The sequence below is a fragment of the Felis catus genome, chromosome D2 (genome assembly GCF_018350175.1).
Source record: "Felis catus isolate Fca126 chromosome D2, F.catus_Fca126_mat1.0, whole genome shotgun sequence".
In the NCBI taxonomy this organism is placed as follows: Eukaryota; Metazoa; Chordata; class Mammalia; order Carnivora; family Felidae; genus Felis; species Felis catus.
The window spans coordinates 7,760,224-7,784,167 of NC_058378.1; the positions used below are offsets into that span (position 1 = coordinate 7,760,224).

Here is a 23,944-nt window from a genome sequence, read left to right on the forward strand (position 1 = left end):
TGAGCTCGAGCCCCGCATTGGACTCACTGTGGTCAGGGCAGAGCCCGCTTAGGGTCCTCTGTCCCCCCTCTCTCTCTAGCCCCTCCCATGCTCACGCTCTCTCTCTCTCTCTCTCAAAAATAGACAAACATTAAAAACACATAAATAGAAATGAACATTTCTTTAAGGAAGTCAGAGCAGACCTCAAGGGCATCGTGCTGAGATAAGTCAGATGGACAAAGACAAACAGTGTATGATATCACTTACGTCAGACACAAGCGTTGTGCTTGACATTAATGAAAGATACTACGTTTGCTTAGCAGAAAGTAAGAAAGAACTTTTAATGGCTTTAAAAAGCCTTACTGCAAAACAAACACACCAACAGCACATTCTTTATTGCTTTCTAGGAAAAAATACTGTATGCGTATGTGCTTGCCGAGAGCAATCGCCAACAGTTCAGGTAGAATTAGGGAACGGATAATTCGGAGGATACCGGAAGGAGTTAGAGAAGAATTTGCCTAGATATGCTGCAGTAGTGAACATGAAATTCAGTGATTTAAGACAACAGAGATTTATTTCTCACCCCTACTATATGTCCAACGTGGGTCAGCAGAGGGGAGGGAAGCTTCACCACAGGATGACATTGCCTGCTCAGGACCAGGCTGTAGGGTCCACCCGAGCAGGGGAAAGAGTACCTGCTCTCAGATGATGATACACGGAGGTGATGGAGAGCGCTTCTGCCTAAATTTCATTGGTCAAAGCGAGTCACGTGGCCAGGGCTAACTTCGAGAGCAAGAAATCTTGGTGGACCCTGGTAATGTGTACCCCTACCGTGGTTTCCCCTTAGGCTTATTGTAGAGATTAAATGTTAATTATGATTGTTACCATTTTTTTTTCAGTATTCGCTAAGAGGCGAGGCATTAGATGATTACAAAAACGAGCAGCATCGGACGTCTGACTTTGGTCAGTTCAGAGTTTCATGGAAGGAACAAAATTAAACCAAGAGCCCAAACACAATGGGGTAAGCGTCCCACCCCCAGACAGCTGTGCACTGAGAAAAGAGAGTAGGGATCGGATGAATCCCTTCCGGATGGGCAGGTGGGGCATGAGGGGTCCTCATGGGAAGCTTCCCTGCGAAGGTCACGCTTCGGAGTTTTGACAGATGAGGGATCTCAGATGGTGGGCAATAAGAAAGGCCACCCAGATGGAGATAAGAGCCTATAGAAAGGCTCAGATCCAGGAGAACTGCCCTGGCCTGAACGTTTGTGTCCCCCTCCCCACATGCATGTATTGGAATCGAATCCTCAGTGGGATGATTTTTGGAGGTAGGGGGCCTTTGGGAGGTAATTGGGTCATGAGTGGGATCAGTGCCCTTCTAAGATGGGTCCAGAGAGCTCTGCTCTTGCCACCGCATGAGGAAACAACAAGGAGCCAGCAGTTTGCAACCTGGAAGAGGCTTTCGGCAGACCCCAACGATGCAGGCACCCTGCTCTCAGACTGTCTGCCTCCAGACCTGTGGGGAATACCGTCTGTTCTGTTTGTTTATAAGACACCCGTGCGTGGTATCGTTAGAGTGCCCGAGCTAAGACAAGAGTGCACAGTAAGTGTTTTCTTGGAAATCTAAAGACCAAGAGTTCATACTGAGGATCTGTGGGAGATGACGGTAGGGAAGTGGGCAGAGCCCAGACCAAGGGAGACCTTGTATGTCTATGTCATAGACAGCAGTTCTTTTTTAAGTGTATTTTTATTTATTTTGAGGGAGAGATAGAGAGCCATCAGGAAAGGGGCAGAGAGAGAGGGAGAGAGAATCTCAGGCAGGTTCCGCACTGTCCGTGCAGAGCCAACCTGGGGCTTGAACTGACGAACTGTGAGGTCATGACCCGAGGTGAAATCAAGAGTCAGACACTTAACCGCCGGAGCCACCCAGGCGCCCCGACAGATTTTGTTTTTAATTGCAGGATTACTGGTGTTGTGCACATAGTCTGTGTTAGCCACGGAACAGCATGGTGCAGTGCAGAGCCCTCTATCCGAGTCCCTTCGGTGTTCAATTAGTTGTCAAATGAAGGGTGCTCATTAGCTCTGTGACCTTTGATATCTCAGGGTCCCACAACCCTCATCGGTAAATGAAAGGTTTGAGGCAGGTAAATTTTGAAGTTCTTTCAAACACTGAAGTTTAAGGACTATGACTCAGATATGCACTCTCCAGGGTGCCTCAGCCCCAGGAAGACGGCCAGGCCAGTTGACCAGATAATCTTACACACACACACACACACACACACACGCGCGCGCGGTTTCAGCACACCTTTCTGGTACAGGCAATTCAGTAATAACTACAAAAAGTATAACATTTATGAGAAGCATTTAGATTTAGGCCTTGCCAAGGTTATTCTTTGGGCTTCAAAATCTGCACTCCATGGCGGGGGGTGAGGGGGTGGGGGGAAAGTATTTCCTATCATGAAATCACACATTTTCAAGGCCTTCTATATCTCAGAGCTGCTGATTTGAATTACACTGTGGTTCCTGCACTGTTCACAGGTGCCAAAAAAGGATTCTGACCCGAGGATTCAGTCTGTGGCTAACAGCACATCTAGCACTGATCCTTGATACTTGTCAAGACATTGTAATTATCACGCTTTATTCTGGGCCCTATGAAGTTTTCTCGGGTTCTTGTCTGATTTGCCGTGGCTGCTTGAAGCGCCGTGGGGCTTTGGTGAAGCATGCACATTTCAGAGACAAACTGTTTAATTTCTCAGGGCCCCAGTTGCCTCCTCTGAGAAGGGAGAATGATACAAAGTTTTTTTAATAGGCAGCGAGACCCTGTCAGAATGGCTAAAAGTAACAACTCAGGCAACAGCAGCCCGTTGGCGAGGATGTGGAGAAAGGGGAACCCTTTTGCACTGCTGGTGGGAATGCAAACTGGTGCAGCCACTTTGGAAAACAGTGGGGACGTTCCTCAAAACATTAAAAATAGAACTACGCCAGCACCCAGCAATTGCACTACTAGGCATTTATCCAAAGGATATAAAAAGGCTTATTCCAAGGGGCACATGCACCCCCACGTTTATAGCAGCACTATCAACAATAGCCCAAGTATGGAAAGAGCCCAAATGTCCATCGATGGATGAATGGATAAAGAAGATGTGATATATATATATATATATATATATATATATATACACACATATATATATACATATATATATATATGTATATATATATATAACATGAGGGAAGGATGAACATGAGGGAAGGAAAGCAAAAATAATATAAAAACAGGGAGGAAGAAAAAACATAAGAGACTCTTAAATACGGAGAGCAAACTGAGGGTTGCCAGCAGGGTGTTGGGTGGGGGGACGGGCTAAATGGACAAGGGGCAACAACACTCGTTGGGATGACCACTGGGTGTTATATGTAGGGAGTGAATCACTGGGTTCTACTCCTGAAATCCTTATTGCACTAGATGCTAACTAGCTTGGATATAAATTAAAAAATAAATAAATGAAAGAAAAAAATGGGCAGAGTGAAAAAAGCTTAAAACCTCAGAGCAATGCCTGATGCACATGGTAATGTTAGCTATAGTGACTATTAAGAAGTTGGGTTGAGGAACACGAAGAGAATTTGAGTTCGAGCAGGTGGGGTAGGAGTCGGGTGCAGAAAAATCACATGGTGGTTGGAGCGGGGGAGGGTGCGGTGCTCAACGTCTCTGAATGCCTAGAACACCTTTGTTAATCAAAGTAAATTCTAAAATCCCAAACCAGCCAGGTTTTCATATATTTGGATTTGAAGAATCGTTATTATTCTTTCTATTAACCCTGTTGGCAATTATATTATCCCAATCAAAAGTGGATTTACTGGTAAGCTAATGAAGCTTAAGTTTCAGTCTTTCCCCTTTTGGGAGAACCCCTTCTAAATTTATTTTCACATGTATTTTTTTTAAAGAGAGCTTTCCACCACAAAAGGTATAAGCTTCGGTACCACCGCTCTCCCCACGCCCCCCACCCCCCCACCCCAGCTGGATCTGCCCGGAGCAGAGTGACTGGGTCATAGGGAAGGATGGGTAGGGTACCAGGTACGAGTCAGAATGCCTGAGTTCAGGCCTCAGCTCAGCCTTTTGCTGCCTGGGTTACTGTAAGCAAATTACTTTCACACCCTGCACAGTTAGTACGAGTGGTTATAACCGGCTGATCTTTCCCTTTTGAGAAAGAAGAGGGTCTTGGTTTGTTCCCAGGTGATCTGAGGATTCTTCAGTCGCCCCTTTAAGACTAGTGTCACACAGGGGCGCCTGGGTGGTGCAGTCGGTTAAGCGTCCGACTTCAGCCAGGTCACGATCTCGCGATCCGTGAGTTCGAGCCCCGCATCAGGCTCTGGGCTGATGGCTCAGAGCCTGGAGCCTGTTTCCGATTCTGTGTCTCCCTCTCTCTCTCTGCCCCTCCCCCGTTCATGCTCTGTCTTTCTCTGTCCCAAAAATAAATAAACGTTGAAAAAAAATTTTTTTTAAAAAATAATAAAAAAAAAAAGACTAGCGTCACACATTACTGTTCTTTGAATCCCTTTCCCTTCATCTCCCCAGTGGCTGGCGGCTCTCGTGCTGGAGAAATTCGCATAGTAAACGTCCTGAAAATTAGAGAAATGATTGTCATTTCTGGGGTTTTCTTATATGGGGTACTCTATTGCCAGAAGATGGGCTGGTAAAACTTGGTTTGCATAGGTAAATTCTGAATGCTATTTATTCATTCATTCATTCATTCATTCATTTGTTCATTTATTTATTTATTTATTTAACCAGGCTGAGGACCCAGGTATCTGTGAGTCATGAGAGCCCTTGGGTAGGCAGGCAAGTCGCTTCCCAGGAAAGCTCACCCTGTCTAAGCTTCCCCGCAAGCTCCCTTGAGAAGGTGAATGCCGGGTTTGTAGCAGGTTTATGCACAAAGACCCATGAAGAAAGAAACACAGGGCAGTGGAAAAGAACGCTCGAGGCTGTGTCCTCCAGAGCTTTGAACCTCAAATGGTAATGTCTGGGTCACCGAGGAGGCTGCTCCCAAAATAACTCCCCTGATTTCTGGCCAAAACAGAGGACTTTTCTCCCTCTACGATTAACGCAGAATGTTGGATGCCCGGCCGTCCCAGAATACTTTGCACTCTTGGCATTTCTAATTCCATTCCTTTTTAGAGTGGTGGAATATTCTCTTTCAATCAGGCCAGCAGCCTAGAAGTTGGGGGTGAGGCTTGATCTCCCAGACAGAAAGATGCTATTCTGGTCTTACCAGGGTTTCATCACGTCACAGTTCAGACCCCAGCTTTCAAGGCAATCTCGTTTCCTTTAAACACACACGCACAGCTCCGTGACAAACGACTTCCACTTTAAGAATACCCACAATGCCATGTGTGCTGCCGGAGGAAGGTAGCTGGCCAGTGGCCAGGTGCTGCCCTGAGCAGAGCGGGGGCACAAGAGCTGGGCCGTTTCTGCCTGAGTCACTCCTTGCTCGCTCGGCTGATCTTTGCTCTGGTGCTCAAAGGGCCGGCCTGACTCAAGCTCAAGGTTGCATGTTCTGGCTCTTCCTACCTCCCGCCCCTTCTTTTCTTCTCGCACGGATGCCAGCCCTGCATCACTGTCTGGAAGCTCTCCCACCGGCATCTCACGGCCTGCTTTCCAGAACGCCAAACTGATCCACCACTAGTTCTATTTTTAATGAATTACAAATCTCACAGAGCGAAAACCCCGACAGTTTGGCAGATATTTGAGGATACGCTGCTGCAAGGCCAAGAAGCACCAGGGGAATGCTATGTTGGGTGCAGGGGTTGGGTTCCTGGAGGAAAACACGAGTGATATCTACTCCACACCTAAGTGGGAAGAGCATGTAACCGACAAACTGTAGGAATCTGAACAGTGCGGTCAGACCCTCACATTTTGGCTTCGAGTACGTTTTAAAAACGATGATACCATACGCAAAAATCAATTCAAATTGCGTGAAAGACCTAAACGTGAGACCGGAAACCATCAAAATCCTACAGAAGAAAACAGGCAGCAACTTCCTGCTGCAGCAATTTCTCACTAGGCACGTCTCCAGAGGCAAGGGAAACAAAAGCAAGAACGAACTATCGTCAAGAGAAAAAGCTTCTGCACAGCGAAGGAAACAGTCGACAAAACTAAAAGGCAGCCGACAGAATGGGAGAAGATATTTGCAAAATGACATATCGGATAAAGGGTTAGTATCCCAAATCTATGAAGACCTTATCAAACTCATCCCCCCGCAAAACAAATAATTCAGTCAAGAAATGGGTAGAAGACAAGCATAGACACTTTTCCAAAGAAGGCATCCACATGGCAAAGACACATGAAAAGATGTTGAGCATCGCTCATCATCAGGGAAAAACAAATCAAAACCACGATGAGATACCACCTCACACCTGTCAGAATGGCTACAATTAACAAGTCAGGAAACAACAGATGTTGGCGAGGATGCAGACAAAGGGAAACCCTTTCGCACCGTGGTGGGAATGCAAACTGGTGCAGCCACTCCGAAAAATAGTGCGGGAGTTCCTAAAAAAATTAGAAATAGAACTACCCTACCACCCAGCGATTGCACTGCTAGGTATTTATCCAAAGGATACAAAAAACGTTTATTCAAAGGGGCACGTGCATCCCAATGTTTATAGCAGCGCTATCGACAAGAGCCAAATTATGGAAAGTGCCCAAATGCCCATCGACAGATGAATGGATTGAGAAGATATGGTATGTATACACACACACACACACACACACACACACACACACACACACTGCAATATTACTTGGCAATCAAAAAGAATGAAATCTTGCTATTTGCAACAACATGGATGGAACTAGAATATATTATGGTAAGCAAAATAGAGAAGGACAAATATCATATGATTTTACTCATGTGGAATTCAAGAAACACAACAGATGAACATAGGGGAAGGGAAGGAAACACAGGATATCAACAGAGAGGGAGGCAAACCAAAAGAGACTCTTAAATACAGAGAACAAACTGAGGGCTGCTAGAGGGGAGGTGGGTGGGGGATGGGCTGACTGGGCGATGGGCGTTAAGGAGGGCACTTGGGATGAGCCCTGGGTGTCGTACGTAAGTGATGAATCACTGGGTTCTACTCCGGAGACCGATACTACACTGTATGTTAACTAACTTGAGTTTAAATATATAAATTAAAAAAAAACGTTTTAAATTAATTCATTAGTTAATTAAATGAATAAAAACTAAAGTCTTTTCAAAAAAAGAAAAAGAAAAAAAAGATGACCAATGATGGAAAGGAGGCCTGAGAAGAAATGGGGAAGAAAAGGGACATAGGGGCACCTGGGGGGCTCAGCTGATTAAGGGTCTGACTCTTGATTTCAGCTCAGGTCATGATCTCATGGTTCATGAGATCGAGCCCCATGTCAGGCTCTGTGCTGAGTGTGGAGCCTGCTGGGGATTCTCTCTCTCTGTGTCTCTCTGCCCTTCCCCTGCTTGTGCTCTCTCTACCTCAAAGTAAATGAGTATTAAAAAAAAGAAGAAAAGGAAATAGACAATCTGGATGTGCAGACTGGGAAGGGCATACATGATCCAATAACCTCACAAGGGGCTCGAGGCCACACCCGCAAAGGATGAGAGTGGCTACGGCTGGACTATTCTCAGAGAAACTTGTATCTTAAACATCTTGGGAAGGACACCAAATTCTATGCGCTTACAATCCAAAGGGGAAACTTTGGTGTAAGATTTGCTCGTAAGCAGAAAACGTTCTGTGCACGGTGGGCAGGGGGATGCCTTAAGGATGACGCCATGTTTTATTAAGGGCTTTTCATAGGCTTTTAAACTTTATTTTTATTTCTCTATTAAAGCAACACTCATGACATCTCTTCTCATATCTGCCTCCAGTTCTGGGTTGGATTATCTCGGTACCTAACTCTACGCTTGAGGGTTTCTCAATGGAATCACTACTGATCAACCTTTGTTGGGCAGGAGAGTCCTGCACCTTTCAGACCATTGAACATCTGTGACCTGTGTCCACTAAATTCCAGGTGCGTCCCCACCAACCAGTCCCTGGGACAACCAGAGAGCATTCCATATATTTCCAGATGCCCTCCCCTACCACGTTTGGTTGAGAAAAAGAGCCCTTCTGTTCTTAGCGTCTACACAGTGCCTACCACATAATGGCTGGGCATGGCTATGGCATTAGGCCCACTGGGGCTTAAATTCCATCTCTGCCACTTTCAAGCTAGTATGACATTAGTCACCTCAGTTTTCTTATCTATAAAATGGAGATAAGAGTACCAATGAGACAATGTGTGGAAAGCTGTAGGTGGAGGGCCTGCAGGGACCACTACAATTACTACAGTATTGTTAGTGGCCTTAACCTATAGAAACCCGAAGCAGCAGGCTCTTCCTTTCCTTTCCAGGAGTGGCTCCATAATCATTGCATCAACTAGAACTCGTTCTGTCACAAGTGACTTAAATAAGCGAGCTCAGGTTGGCTGAAACCAAACAAGAAGTTATGGATTCTAGCAGCCATCCCGTCTGTCCCCGGGGCTTAGCACGCAGGCCCCTCTAGACTCTGCGGACTCGGGATAGGAAAAGCAAGGGCATCCAAGCAAAGTCTTTGGAAGGAAAGACAGTACATGTCAGAGAGATAACTACCAAATGTTCCCTGGAGTGCGAATTGTTGGGAGTCTGCAATCACAGATGAGTGAAATTCAGGAAGGCCTATCCTCTTTGGGGAAAAAGCAATCTAATGCAAACTGCAGGTGAACCCGATATATCAGACTTCTTTGGACACTTTGAAAAATATTTGGTAACCGTGAGATTGAATAAAATGTTTTCGTGCCCAAGACTCTAGTTTGGCATTCACAAAGGATGGACGTGAATCGACAGTTCTCTGAAAAAGAAGTATATACGAGGGACTCCTGAGAACAGTTTCTCTGTATGTAAGTAGGATTAGTCTACTAAACTAAGGTCCCGTGCTTGAAAGCATTTTATTAGTTCTTTTTTGTCCCTCGGTTTCCTATTTTTTCACTGCTGTTGGATGCTGTGGCAGAAAACCAAAGGGACAGTGACATTGGCCAAGTCTCAGTTGTCATTCTCGTCCAACCCCAAACCAGGGCCCGGCCTAGCTCACTCCTAGAGGGAGTGTGAGCTGGGGCAGGGGACCCAGGGTTCCCTGGGTCAGATGCACTGTTTGGATGCACTTGTCCCGCAGTGGGCCAAGGACAGAAGCCACGAACGTCTGAGGGGCGTTCCCAACAGTCACAGTGTTCCGGAACCAGGCCGCGAGGTCCTGAGAAGTCCCCCTTATCGGTGGTGTCTTCCACTGTCCTTTGAGGGGCCCCGAGGGGAACCCAGGAAGGCCTGTTTCAACCCCAAGAGTTGCTCCTCCCGTAAGTGGCTGACTTGTTTACATGACGAACAGAAATTGTTTGAATTGCCTCCTAAAGCAAACTTTGAAATCGCTTGCCTCACCGGACTCCTTCGTGCTTCTGAAGGTGCAGGGCTGAGATGAGGCCCCTACGCCAGCTGAGGACAGAAGCCTTCCAAACCCTGAGGCCACTTTTAGATTCCGGGACCCAGATGGCCTCTTTGACGAGACGAGAGAGGAGTCCGACATGACGTCTGTTTCTACATATGGAATCCCTCTCAACCTGGGTACTCCTTGCTGTGTCTGTCCCTCACAGATGCAAATTGGACCCACCGGACCCCTCCTGTGGTCAGGGTCTCCTTTCTATCCCACGGAGCGTCCCGCTTTGTCTTCGGGCCTCCCCCCACCGCTTTGTTCTGAGGCTGGAGGGGCCTTTGCCTCAGTCTTCAGGTCAGGCACTTTAAGGGCAACTTAGAGGCCAACCTGGTTTGTCAGATACGGGTCCCCTTCAGCCTCACTTGCCTGTCTTGGGCCACAGGGGTTCCTAAACTGGAAGTGGGCACCAGGAGTCTCTCCCCTGTGTGCTGTGACACTGTCTTGAGAGGGGAGCCCGTGCACTGATCTGCTCGGTGCTCCCCTCCCCGCCCCGCCCCCGCCCCGGCCCCCCGTGAGTCTGGTTCTGCCCAGCATCCTCTGAGGCATCCGCGCAGGGCCCGTCCTACAGCAGACACTCTGGAATGTTTGCTGATTTAACCCACCACCCGAATCTACGGGCCCGAGAGGCCCTCGTGACATCCTGCCAGTTCATTTTTTGCCAGTCGGTGAGAGACCACATTTTTGAAATACTCACGTCTCACCACTGGATGACCATCCCAGATCCCAAGCAAACACCTTTCTGGATGACCCCAGCGGAACCCCAGGAATGAGCTCACTTCCCAGAAGGGTTTCTCCACCTAAACATCAAATCCTTGCTTCGGGGAAGCAAACAAGAAATTCCCTTGGAATGTCTCTCCTCGAGTTGCTCGAAAGCCAGGCTTCTGCGAACTGAGGTGCCTTCCGCGCCGCTCGCCCATAAACTCCTCTTGGCGGGCTGGTGGCCCGTGTGATAGTCTGAGGTCTAGCAAAGATTCGGCTCTAAGAGGCCACCGAGAGGTCACGGTCTCAACGATTTCCTCTGTTACTTATCTCTGGCTTGCGGTGTGGGAGCCTGCCTTTGATAGGAGGCATTTCTACCACAACGGCACCAAATCAAGCATTTCAGTGCTTTGCTTTTTTTTTTTTTTTTTTTTTACGTTTATTTATTTTTGAGACAGAGAGAGACAGAGCATGAACGGGGGAGGGCCAGAGAGGGAGACACAGAATCCGAAACAGGCTCCAGGCTCTGAGCTGTCAGCACAGAGCCCCATGCGGGGCTCGAACTCACGGACCGCGAGATCGTGACCTGAGCCGAAGTCGGACGCCCAACCGACTGAGCCACCCAGGCGCCCCTCGGTGCTTTGCTTTGAGGTGGAGAAGGGACGGCTTCTCGTGCTGCGTCGTGTCACCGAGTAAATCGGGGAGTATCTCACTCTGCCCTGTTCGGCTGAGCAAATTCATTTCTGTGGCTTCCCTGGAGGCGCTTCCCAGACTCGGGGCAGGAAAGGAATCATCTCGGCGAGGTCGACGGTTTTTCTTTGAGTAATTCCGTTTTCCGTTCTCTAGGAGGCACTCGTTCGGCCCCGAGATGGAGAGCAAAGCGTTTCTCAGGCCTCCGGGGAGCGTCTCTGCTTCCCAACCCGGTTTGCGACTCCCCCACCACTGCCCTGATGCGACCCAGGGCCTCCGCCAGCCGAGCCAGTCTTCGGATGTCTCTTCTTGGCGACAGCGGGTCTTTGTGCAGTGCACGCGTCAACGGCAGGATCATCCCCCCCGTCTGGTCAGCTCAGCAGGCTCTTGGGTTCCCAGAGGCCCGGGGAGGATTTCTCAAGCTCACTTCATGTGGGTTTTTGCACCCCATCCTGTTTCGTTCTGATTTCGGACGACTGCTGTCTCTCCTCTGGGTCGGACACGCAGGGCTTGCGTCTGACTGTGATCTGACGTGAGGGGCCCGGATCAAATACCCGGCACCGTGGCCCGGGAAATTGGTCGCACGCATTATGCCCTCTGTTCTTGTTGCATCGAGAAGCATCCCAGTCAATGGAAACGTTAGGTCCGTTTCTGTCCGACGCTCCACCTCTGCCCCAGGGTGCTGGGACAGAGATGTGCTGAGCGGGGCGTTGTCCATCACAGGAAATGACAGCACACGGGCTGGAGACGCGGCCACCTGTGGGACAGGATAGCTCCGGGCTCTGCCACAAGACCGGGCAGTGCACAGTGACGGACGGGGGTGTGCCCCGGGGAGTCACATTCCCTCAACAGCCTGCCCCTTCTCAGGGCGGTCGACGCGTCCCAGCCTCTCAGCCCGTCCAGGTCTGGACAAAGGGAGAGCTGCGGGGACGGGGGCAATGGAGGACAAGGGCAGGGATATATTTCACGGGCCATAGTTTATGGCAGTGCTTTCCTATATGAAACCTGGTTCACATGGTGACGGAGGGCACTGAAGCCAACGCATTACGCAATAATGGCCACTCTTCATCATGTGTCAGCATTCTTGATCTTTTTTTCTCTTTCTGTTATTTTAATTAAAAAAAAAAAAAACCTTTTTGGCTCATGAAATTGCAATTGCGAACCACTTCTGAAACAAAGCCCATATTTTGAAAAGCAACGCTGCCTTAGTGTATGTGGAACCTTCCTGTGATCCGGGTCCCTGGGCCCTTCTCCAGGGATTCTAATTCCGTCTCAGGGCCCCGAATCTGCATTTTGTGTTAGCCTAGCTCGAATAGGACGGTGGTGAGGGCAGGAAATGGCTTTGATCTCCCATCTTTCCCAAGTGTTCTGAATGGAGAGCCTGGTACAGAATAGACCCTTGACTGATGTTGGTTGAATAAGAGAACGATGGAAAAGCAGGCGTGGCCTGGTGATTTCGATCCACGTCCTAGAGGTCACTACTGTGTTCGATATGTCTCCTAATCCTCTTCTTTGTGGGGTCACATTTTATTGGACCACAATTTCAAGCTTACAGAAACGAGGCAAAAAGAGGACAAAGATGTCCATGTATCTTCCACCTAATTTTCTAGGTTAGCCACTTTTCTTTTCCTTCACCCTCCCTTTGATCCGTCCGTCTAGCTATCTTTCACCTGTCTGTCAATCATCCATCACGTATCAGTGTAGCTATGCATCTATCAACCCATCTACGCACCTATCATCTATCTGCTTATCTACTGTTTTTTTCTTCCTAACGGTCTGAGAGTTCATGGTGAACAAAATGCCCCTTAATTGCTAAATATTCACTATGTACTATCTAAGAACAAGGACATTTTCTCATGCAGGTTACAGTGTGAGGGCCCCTAGACCGGAGGCTTCATGCCTTATAACTGGAGAGTGGGCAATGCTGATCTTCAGGTGACTTCAGCCTCCCTCCCAACCCCCTCCAGCACAGCCCCCCCCATTGTATCTGTATTAGTGCCTTGGATTTTATAATGCAAACAGTCAGATGATCTCTAGACTTCCGAGCCTCAGAATTGCTTTGAGATCCCACGTGGAAGCAGCCTTACGTCTTCTAATCTGGGGATTCTCAAGTGCAGAAATTCTCTGACTGCCCTTGAACGCCCTGGGGAAATTCAAAGCAAATGCAAATTTCCAGACCTCAGCCCTGAGAGCTCCAGTTCAGATGGATGGAGGTTTGTGCCCCAGGAAGCTGCATTCTACCCCCCCCCCCGCCTTTGTAAAAAAATAATTAAATAAAAGAATGAAGATCGAAATGTCTTCTGGTCTGAATGTTACCTATTTTGGACTTTCTCTCTTAGCAGCGTATCATAAGAATTATTCCAGGTAGGCACATTTTCAAGTGACTGCATTAAATGCCACTGCTTTGATCTATTGGAATTTATCAAGTCACTTCCAATCAGTGTTCACTTGGGTTGTTTCCAGCCTTTCACTATTATAAGTAATGCTGGAAATACACATATTGCCAACAAATCAATGTCTACATCCCTGATTATTCCTTGAAGCCAGATTCTTAGAAGCATGATTATTGAGTCAAAAAACATGCTTAAGAAACCACATTTGATACATGCTTCCAGCTCACTTTGTGGAGAGGCTGTGACAATTTTAACTTCTGTTAGTTTTGATCTCCTTTTAGAATTTAGTAATTTTTAAAAAGATGCCACTTTGCATTTCACTGTGGTTTTTAACCTGCATGCTTTTGTTTACCCATGAAGCAGAACATGATTTTATATGGGTGTATATATATGTCTGTATGTGTGTGTGTGTGTGTGTGTATATACACACACGTATATATATATATATACATATATTTGCATATAAAGTATTTACACACACGTACATTTATATATATGTATACATAGACGTGTATATATTTTTATCACTTACTAGGCAAAACATAGTTATATATATTTATGTGTGTGTGTATTTTGTTCCTCTTTTTTTTTTTTTGGCTATTTCTGTGAAATCGGCTATTAAGTGGAAAAGAACTATAATGAGCCTATTTTTCTGCTGTAGAGAGATGGTGTCATTCTCATAGATTTGTAAATATCCTTCTCCCCCTTTTATAAGCAATATCCATTCTTTTCTTTCCTTTTTTAAAGACTTGTGGTAAGATACACACACCATAAGAGTGACCGTTTTTAAGAGTACAGTTCTGTGGCACTCAGCACCCTCAGGATGTACTGAAGCCACCACTGACGCCTACCTTTTGTGCTTCTCCGTCTCCCTAAAGAAACCTCTGTACTGTTCAACCTCAGCCCCCATTCCTTCCTCCCCGCCTTCTGCTGTCTGTCTCTGTGAATTTGACTCCGCTAGAAACCTCAGCTAAGTGGGAGCCTGTATATTTCACGACTGTCTTAAGTCACTTAGCATAATATCTTCAAGTTTGCACCCATGTTGTAGCGTCGGTCGGCGCCCCCTTCCCTTTTGAGACTTCATGCTATCCCGTTGTATGAATACACCACGTTTTGTTCATTCATGCCTTCATCCATCGATGGAAGCCAGTGGCTTCCACCTTTGGGCTATTGTGACTAAGGCGACTATGAACCCGAGTGTAGGCCTGTCTATTCCAGTCCCCGCTTTCACTTCTGGGCATATGCCCGGAAGACGGATTGCTGGGCCATGTGGTAAAATTCTATGTTGAAATTTTTGAGGACCCACCATGCCGTTTCCCACAGTGGCCGCGCCATTTGACATTCCCACGAGCAGGGCGGGAGGGTTCCAATCTCTCCGCATCCTCGCCACCACCTGTTGGTTTCGGTTACGTTTTTGCTTTTGTTTGTTTGTTTGTTGTTGATAATAGCCATCTAGTGGTTGTGAAGGGGTATCTCATTGTGCTCATTTTCTGTTTTAATCAAATGAAAGATGACAGCTTGCCCTGATTTCCAGCAGCCGAACGGGAAATTCATTCTGTCATTTGGTGGGGGGTTGCAAAGGTTGCTCTCCCTGCTCTCTAGAATCAGGCCAGCGCTTGGTGCTAGGAAATTAGAGGAATGGTCTCTAACTCAACATCACCGCAATGCCCTGACGGCTCCCTGCCTACCCTTAGGGGCTCTTTGCTTCCAGGGAACATGTGTGGGCAGGGTTCTGGCTCTATAGGTGGTCTTACTATCTCTTTGAAGACCTACCACCAAGTAGGTTTCCCAATCTCACCCCCCAAGCTGGACCCACCTATTTTAATTATGGGAAAATTCATCAATTGGCTTTAAGGTACTCCAGATAATGTTTCTCCTTTATTAATTCTCAAATTGTTATTTCAAAGAGATTACGGAAAAATAAAGCCTATTCCCTGGAACTCACAACTCAGTTTCGATACAGTTTAACATTATGCCTTGTAAAAAACGTTTATGCTATGCAAAAGAGACACATGCAAAGATAGTTATTACAATGTTTGCAGTAGTGCAAATTTATTTATTCATTTTTTTTAATGTTTATTCATTTTTGAGAGACGGAGCACGAGTGGGGTAGAGGCAGAGAGAAAGAGAGAGGAAGACACACAATCTGAAACAGGTTCCAGGCTTCAAGCTGTCAGCACAGAGCCTGATGTGGGGCTCGAACTCACAGACCACTCCAAGATCATGACCCGAGCTGAGAGGTCGGACCATGAGAGGCTTAACCAACTGAGCCACCCAGGCACCCCTGTTATAGTACCAATTTAAAGCAACCCAATGTCCATCTGTGGGGAAATGGATAAACAAACTCATATATTCATAAAATGGAAGACCGTAAGGTAGTGAAAGTGGCTGAAATAAATGTACGCAAACCAACAGAGAAAAATATTAAAAATATAACACAGAGGGGGGACAAAGTTCTAAATGACTATATACAATATACTGTGATTTAAAAACTAAAGGAACGTTACCAGAATTTTATGAATACATAAAGTCAAAATATAAATATATGGGAGTGTGTAAATAATTTTAAAAACAAAATAAATAATAAATAAGATAATAAAAATTAAAATTATGGGAATAGTTTCCTTGTGACCAGAGACACTAGGTAGGAACAGAGAGATGGGACTTGTGTTTAATTTGTATTTCTTAAAAAAAAAAAAAGAAAATGCCAAAAATTTAACCTTGGGTAAGAAGTTTATTTTATATTAAAGATATTACACTTTTACTGTAAATCATTTTAAAGTATTCTTTTAATAAATGGCCTGTAAACTTTTAGTCTTTTTTTTCTGACAGTTTTAAATATTTGTCTATATTTTCCTCTTTTTTTTTAATTTAGGGAGGATGCGTATTTGGTTATCTTTATCCATTTAATCCATCTGGAAATTATTGTAATGCAATGTATATCCAATGAGGATACAATCACATTTGATTTCTTTTTTCCCTTCCTTCCTCCCTCCCTCTCTTCCCTCTCCCCCCCTTTCTTTTTCGTTCTGTTCTTCCTCTTTCTTTCTACGAAATAGCTAGCCAATTTCCCTCAAATCATTTGTTAAATTATTCTTCCTTTCTCATTGGTTTTGATTGCTTCCTTTATCACATTGAGTGCTATTATAGCATTAATTTCATTGATTTGTGTCATTTCTAGAACCAATGGTAAACTTCTTTATTTAATTTTACTCTATGTCTTAATATCAGCTGATTAAGTCCCATATTTATGACCTTCTGGCTCATCAACTATTATTTTCACCTGTTAATTTTTCTAGATGAACTTCAGAATTATTTTTTCATGTTAAGAAATTCCATTGTGATTATGTGGAATTCATAAATTAATGAGAGGAAAATGAAAAAAAATAACATCCACTATTCCCCTTCATGGACATGACATATCTTCCTACTTATTTAAATCTTTAAAAATATTTGGTCAAATTTTGAGAACATTTCCTCGTATAAATTCTAGACATATCTTGTTAGAGATATTCCTTTGTATTCTATGCTTTTATAACGTCTTTATTTTTATATGTTTATTTAAAAATTTTTAAAGTTTATTTATTTTGACAGAGAGAGCGCACATGTATAGCATGGAGAGGGGCAGAGAGAGAGAATCCCATGCAGGCTCCATGTTGTCAGCATAGAGCCTGACGTGGGGCTTGAACCCATGGACTGAACCATGAGATCATGACTTGGGCTGAAATCAAGAGTTGGATACTTAACCGACTGACCTCCCCCGCCCAGGAACCCCGACATTTTAATTTTTTTAATGTTTATTTCTTTTTGAGAGAGAGACAACATGTGAATAGGGGGCGAGGCAGACAGACAGGGAGACAGGATCTGAAGTGTGCTCCGTGCTGACAGCAGAGAGTCTGATGCGGGGCTCGAACTCACAAACCATGAGATCATGACCTGAGCTGAAGTCAGAAGCTTAATCAATTGAGCCACCCAGGCGCCCCTCTACGTTTCTTCGTTAAAAAAAAATATGTACAAGATACATTTGCCTTGATTATTACGGCATATAGAAAGCTACTGATCTTTGAATATTTATACTTCAGCCTCTATAGCCACTTTCCATTAATTTCAGAAGTTAGTTCGCCTGAGTTTTCCAGGAGTATGATCATATTGATGGCACTCATAACCATTTTCCTTTCTTTCCTTATGCTTACACTTCTTTAAATATGTTCCGTGCCTTAATGCATACCCTAGGAATTTCAAGATACTGATGCAAGGATCTCTTACTTCTTTCCAATTTAATGTAAATGGTTCTACTGATTTGTTCTTAATTGTGATGTTTGTTATGGCTTTAAAATAGTCTTTATTCCTTTAAGGTAGCATGCCCCTTTTCTGAGTTTATCATAAGGCTTTACCAGTAATATATGTTAAGTTTATGACCTAATTTTCCAGCACCTACTGAAATAATTATAAAGTTTTTATTATTGCAACTATTAATATAGATTATTGCATGAATGGATTTTCTAATTACAGGCACATTCCGTTAGGTCTTTTCTATACCATAGAGCTAATCTGTCAGACTGCTATTCATGCAGGATGGTCACTTTTCTCAACAGAGTGACACTTGCCAATTTTTTTTTTTCTCCACAATGGTCTCTGTATCATTAACATTTTGTTTCTGACAAGCTTTTGGTCTGCAGCAAACAGTGTGATTGTCGTCCAAAGGGTAAATAAACATGACTCATTGTAATGGTTAAAATACATTGTGTGAGTTTGAGGTTGGTGACTGTCTTACAGAAGTGAGTAGTACAATAGGTCTGACTCTTAACACCTTTAAATCAATTCCAGTAAAAGAAGACCAAGGAAATGAAAATGGAAGCCAATAAACCTTCATTGCACCATGGCAGAATTTGCTGCTATGGGTGCTTTACTTATTATTTGCATGGGGAAAGTATCACTTCTCCTGCTGTGGCACACGTTGTGCTCACACGAATGTGCTAACTACACAGGCCATTGTCCGTTACATGGACCATTGTTAAGTGTTGTACTTCTAGAATAGTTTCTCTTGGGTTTCTTAGAATGGAGTGCTCATTTTCACTTAAATATTTTCTTCTTTTAATCTTTGAATTACTCAACAAAAATGTATTCAGGGTCTACTCTGTGCCCTATTGTGTGCTGGGTCTGGGGGAAACATTTTAGAAACTTTAGACATGATCCCTCTGGTTACAGAACTCGCTTACATATCCGTAAGTAAGATTCAAAGTTTTTTTCATGCTCCTTATTTGTACCTTGTCAGAGTTTATCAATTGTTACTTTTCTGTGTCTTTTGTCACATGTTTTAAGTACATAATACAGCTTAATGGTTGATGGTTTGAATGTTCTAGAACCAGTCATTCAGTATGTGCCAGGTAGGATTCTGGATACTGGAGATTCCAAAGTGAAGGAAAAAAGACAAAAATCTTTGTCCCCATGGAGGCTACTCTATTCTAATGAAATCCCAATTATGCCATCAGCACAGAGCCTGATGTGGGGCTCGAACCCACAAACCGTGAGATCATGACCTGGGCTGAAATCAAGAGTTAGACGCTTAACCGACCGAGCCACCCAAGTGCCCCGCTGTGTCCTTCTTGTATGTCAGGCTCTGCTTTTGTGGCTCCCGTAGTTTGAGTGGCAAGTGGATGCTGAAGGAGTTAAGTAGGCATGTGATCGGGATCACCAGGATGGGAAGATAAGATTGGCTCAAGGAAAACAGGGTGCCATGTGTGTTAATGAGCACGGGAAAAAGCCACAGTAGCATTTATTCATTCATTCACTCAAGAGTCAACAAAAATTTCTCAGCTAAAATGACTCTGAGCCCATACGTACAGTGGCAACTTAAATACGGTCCCTTGTGAGTTTCCATAAACACTGACGTGGCTTCCTAGCCGGGTCTAAAGTGTCTATACAACCTACAAATGCAGTGGTGTTTATGAGAGAAGATTGTCTTCCTACGTCATATTTCACTAACGATAATAGTAATACTAACAGCTAAAATTTATCGAGCATTTTCTACATGCAGGGCATATGCTAAACCCTTTACGTGCATATTCTGTAATCCTCAAGAACCCTAAAGTAGGTAAAATTAATATCTCCATTTGAGCGATGAACATCCTGAGGCTTAGAAGCCTGAGAAACGGGTCCAAGGTCACAGTGAGTAGGTGGTGGGTTTGAGACGTCATGGATCCACCACAATGTCAGGGAACGAGCTTCAGTTTTAAACGAAGGTCAGGGGCAGGAAATGAATCCGCATACTTCGCCAAACACGTTAAGAATGTGAAATAACTCTCTCCCGGTTTTCACAGTGTTTCCGAGTAAATAATCTTCAGCAGTAATCCACCCCAAGCATGCAATTCTTTGCATGCAACATACATAGTCACGAAGGACGAGACGTTGTTCACTGCAGAGAACGCTCCCACATTTCGCACCTGCCCTACTGCTGGTAATGACCTATCCTGGTTTCTTTTCAAAGACCGCATCTGAGCAAAACACCCTTTCCCCAAGCAACAGGTGTCTGCGTACCCAGTGGAGCAGAACAAGAGAAGGTGGCCCATAGCTGGTCTCAGGTAGACACCGCCATTCTGCTACACGAAGGTCTGAAGAAAGGTTTGAGGCTTTGAAGCTTCCGTGTTTCGTCGGGTCTCCTGTCAACACACATGCTCGTCTCACCATCCACTCTCCCAAATGTGCTACGTAAATGCAGACAGAACTGGCTTTCACCCGAGCCTGGGGGCGCCGGGAGGATCTGCCTGTCCTCTCCCTCCCCGTCTCTTTCATCATTGCCATTATCATTTATTAAGCACTTACTGTGTGTCCAGCACGCTGCTAAGGTTTTATCTGCATTCATGCCTCACAGCAATCCTATGAAGTAGCTACCTTTAATTCATTTCTCAGATGATAAAGCAGGCTGCGAGGTGGTTGAACTGCCTCAAGGTCACAATGAGGAGCAAAGTCTGGATTAAAACATGAATCTATTTAACCCCGGAGGATGTGCTCTTAACTGCAAAGCTACACTGCTTGCCTTAAAGGATTTACAATAGGGTGTAAGATCAAGGAACAATGGACCAGATGTGTGGATCTAAGATAAGCCTGTATTAACATAAAGTGATAGGGCTGAGATTTAGAGGTTCTTAATCTGGGGTCCATAGACCTCTGGGTGGCTAAAAATAGACTGTGGCGGCCTCGTAACCCTCTAGAACAGGAGGCAGCGATCTTTTCCCTTTTTTCTTAAAGGACCAGATAGTAACTATTTTAGGCTTTGCAGGCCATATGGTGTCTGTCGCAAACAATCATCTCTACTGTTGTAGTGCAAAGACAGCCACAGACAATATACAAACGAACTGGCCAGGCTGTGTTCCGATAAAACTTTATTTACAAAGATAGGCAGCTAGCCAGCAGGCTCTAAAATGGTGCGTGAGTTCTGTGTATATACGTGCATTTTTGCTGTCCTTAGAAGATCCAAAGTTTTCCGTCGCTTCTCACGACGATTCGAAATCCAAGACGGCTAAGAACTGGTCTAAATGGTCTCCAAGCCCCTCCGAACTGAGACATTCCAGCATTCTAAGGATTCTGCATGTGTTTTAAATTAACATTCTCTTAAAGATTCTTTCTCCCTAACAGCCTCATTTGATGCATTCTGCTGTGGACTCTTAAGCGGATTATAATCCCCCGCCCGTCGTTGAGAAGGAAACGAAGGACGTACTGCCATTTCAACTTCCCTGGCTTTCCCGGCCAGATGGTAGTGGCTGGAACACGAATACAGTCCCGACTGGAAAACGGCAGCTCGGTCTCGCACCAGCTAGTTTGACGTTTGCTCAGCCTTTTTCTTCTTCTTCCCAGAGATCACATTCTGTGTCCCGCTGAGCCTTCACCACCGAAAGCACTCACTTGTCTTGACCGATAACGCAGTTTGGACTCATGCAGTCAGCCAGGTCGGCCCAGGTATGGTGTGGAGGGAGAGACGCTGTCCGATGCGTTTCACGGACACATCTCTGCCTCTGTTCAGAGACCGTCCCCCTCCCAAGAAAACTTGGTTCCTCCTCTTAGGGTTCCCCAGCTCCGTGAGCTGCAGCATCTTATTAACCGCCTGCAATGACACCCACGGGTACCTTGACCCTGCCCGCCGCTCTGTGGGACTTGTGTGCCCCTAACTGGGATCTTTGGGTGGACCTCACTGATTATGTTTCATTTTTGTCCAGAGTCTGGTACCCTGCTTGGCATATCTGTTCTAGCTTTTTAGCACCAAGATCCCTGAAAGCTACAGCCAGTTTTAAACGCTTGCATTACCTCTGAAAATCAAAACAGTGATTGTCCCATCAACTCGAATAAGAAGCCAGATTGCTTTAAATTTGAGGGAGGAAAAAGGAGATACGTTAAAACAGGGAATCACAAATTTGCACTTATATTGCAGGTTTCTGAGCACGGCGCAAGAAGGGGAGAAAGGACAGAGGGCTGGAGGATGACGAACGTCGAGGCCAACAGGGGTCTGCACGCTGCTCCCCGAGCGCGCCTGCGCCCGAACTCGGCGTCGCCAGCGCGCGGCGATTTCTCATAGCGAGCGACCCCCGAAGAAGGAAATAAGCCCGCAAATGAAAATAAGGGGAACATCAGTCACTCAGCCGGGACTCGTGGAGACTTTATTCCAGGCTAGACGCGCGTATATATCACATCGGCGTTAGTGCGAGCGCTCTGCAATGAAACCTAAGAGCGCCACGTGGTGCGGCTTGTCCCTCCAACTCGTGTTTCAGCTCGGCCTTCTGGTCGCTGTCACCTGCCAGCAGCGTGGTGCCCCGTAAACAGAAATGGGTCGCGGGTGCGTGGGTTGCTCGTGTCCTGGCAGGTCATTATGTGACCTTGGCTGGCCAAGCCCTGTGCCTTAGTTTCCTGATTTGTCACGTGTAAGAATTCCCTGCTCTGCATACTGCAGAGGGGCATTAGGGGGGCTGGAGTATATATATATATATATATACTTGCACTTGGACGAGTATAAAACACCAGATAAATGTGAAATTGACCTTGTTCTTTTTGCTTAACAAGGTAGTGGGTAGGCGGGGGGTGCGGATGATGGCATTTTGCACAGAAGGCTTAGTGACTCAATGAAGTGTCCCCCCCCCCCCCGAGTAATATCTGGTCCGGGATTATTACCGCGTTCTCGGTGTTTCTAGACATCCTTCTCCCCTTCAGAAATGCCAGAGGTGAAAAATACTATTCCACTGCTATAATTTGTCACCCTGGCTGCCTGAGCAAGAAAGACCTGCATAGACGGTTTAGTAATTAAGCTTTTCAACACAGCATCATAAAGTTTTATTCTGGCGGAGGCTATATTTATCAGCTAACAAGTATTAAATCACCCCACTGCTCGAGCCGTTTCTCACTTAAATACGCTCCTTTCAAAACAGAGCGGCTCTCCGTGGCTGTCTTGATTTAATAAACGTTCTTGTTTGGAAATACCGTGGTGCTGTGTGGTCCTATGGGGCTGACAGACACACGCCCCCGTCACCTCTCCCAATACTGCTGACTCCTATTTCCCCGGGGTGGGGGGCATACTGGACACCCCAGCGCTGGGTCATTCAGGGCATCCTGGCCCTCTGAGTTTTGTGGCCCTCTGGGATGGCTTCCAGATTTTTCTCTAACCATTTTAATTTCTGAAGGGAAAGAGGTGAATGAAAATAAAGAACACAAGCATTGGATAAATTTTGTTTCCTTATTTGAGCATCAGGAAATGGGTCTTTTCCTCGCAGAGATGGATCTAAATGTAAGATGAGTTTTCAAAACGACTGAAATGATCCACCTACTAGGCAGGGCTGAGTCTTTTCCCATATTTGCCACAGAGTTCTCAAAACAGATGCAGCATTATTAGGCAAACACACTCGGAAGGAATCGATATTTAAAAGCCCTCAGTAATGACTTAGAAAAATCTTTTCTCCAAGTAACTCACCCCAACTTTATAAGTCATTTTCCTTCTCTTTTCTTTGGAGGACGTGCATTCATGAGACAAACGTAACACTTCCTCAGACTTCAGGACGCTCTCTGTCAAATGGCTCCAGAATTACATTCATTAAAAACAAGATGGTTAACACATTCGAGTCTTTTCTGCTAGACTGTAAGGGTAAAACCAAATTGATCAAATAGGGGCAAAATGATGAAAGGAATCTCAATATTCTTCATCATATCACATCAGAAATCACTTAATTTCCCCTTTTCATTCTCTGCTTTCAAAAATAAGTGACATTGACCATATGTAGGCATTTCAGTGTTTCATGAGTTGGTTGCTAAAAGGACATGTAACAACATTCCGTAGGATCACAAAGCCTGCTTTGTGCTACAACATAAGCAATTTCTGCCCATGCTTTCAATGTGTGTGTATATATGATACAAGGCATGTGAGTGTGAAACCTTCAATACCACCAAGGTAAGAAGTATTTTGTTGAACTGTTCATCGTCTGAGAGGCCGCAATAATTTCTTTTTTTTTTTTTTTTTTTTGACGTTTTTATTTTTGAGACAGAGAGAGACAAAGCATGAATGGGGGAGGGTCAGAGAGAGGGAGACACAGAATCTGAAACAGGCTCCAGGCTCTGAGCTGTCAGCACAGAGCCCAACGTGGGGCTTGAACTCACAGACCGCGAGATCGTGACCTGAGCCAAAG

The 23,944-nt window shown here is 45.3% G+C and overlaps 1 protein-coding gene across 6 annotated transcripts in view; it reads right to left on the reverse strand.

Annotated features, from left to right (window-relative positions):
* The window catches only part of RNLS (renalase, FAD dependent amine oxidase), a 367,960-nt gene that overhangs the window by 78,962 nt on the left and 265,054 nt on the right, over positions 1-23,944 (reverse strand). The gene's annotated exons all lie outside the window — the stretch shown is intronic.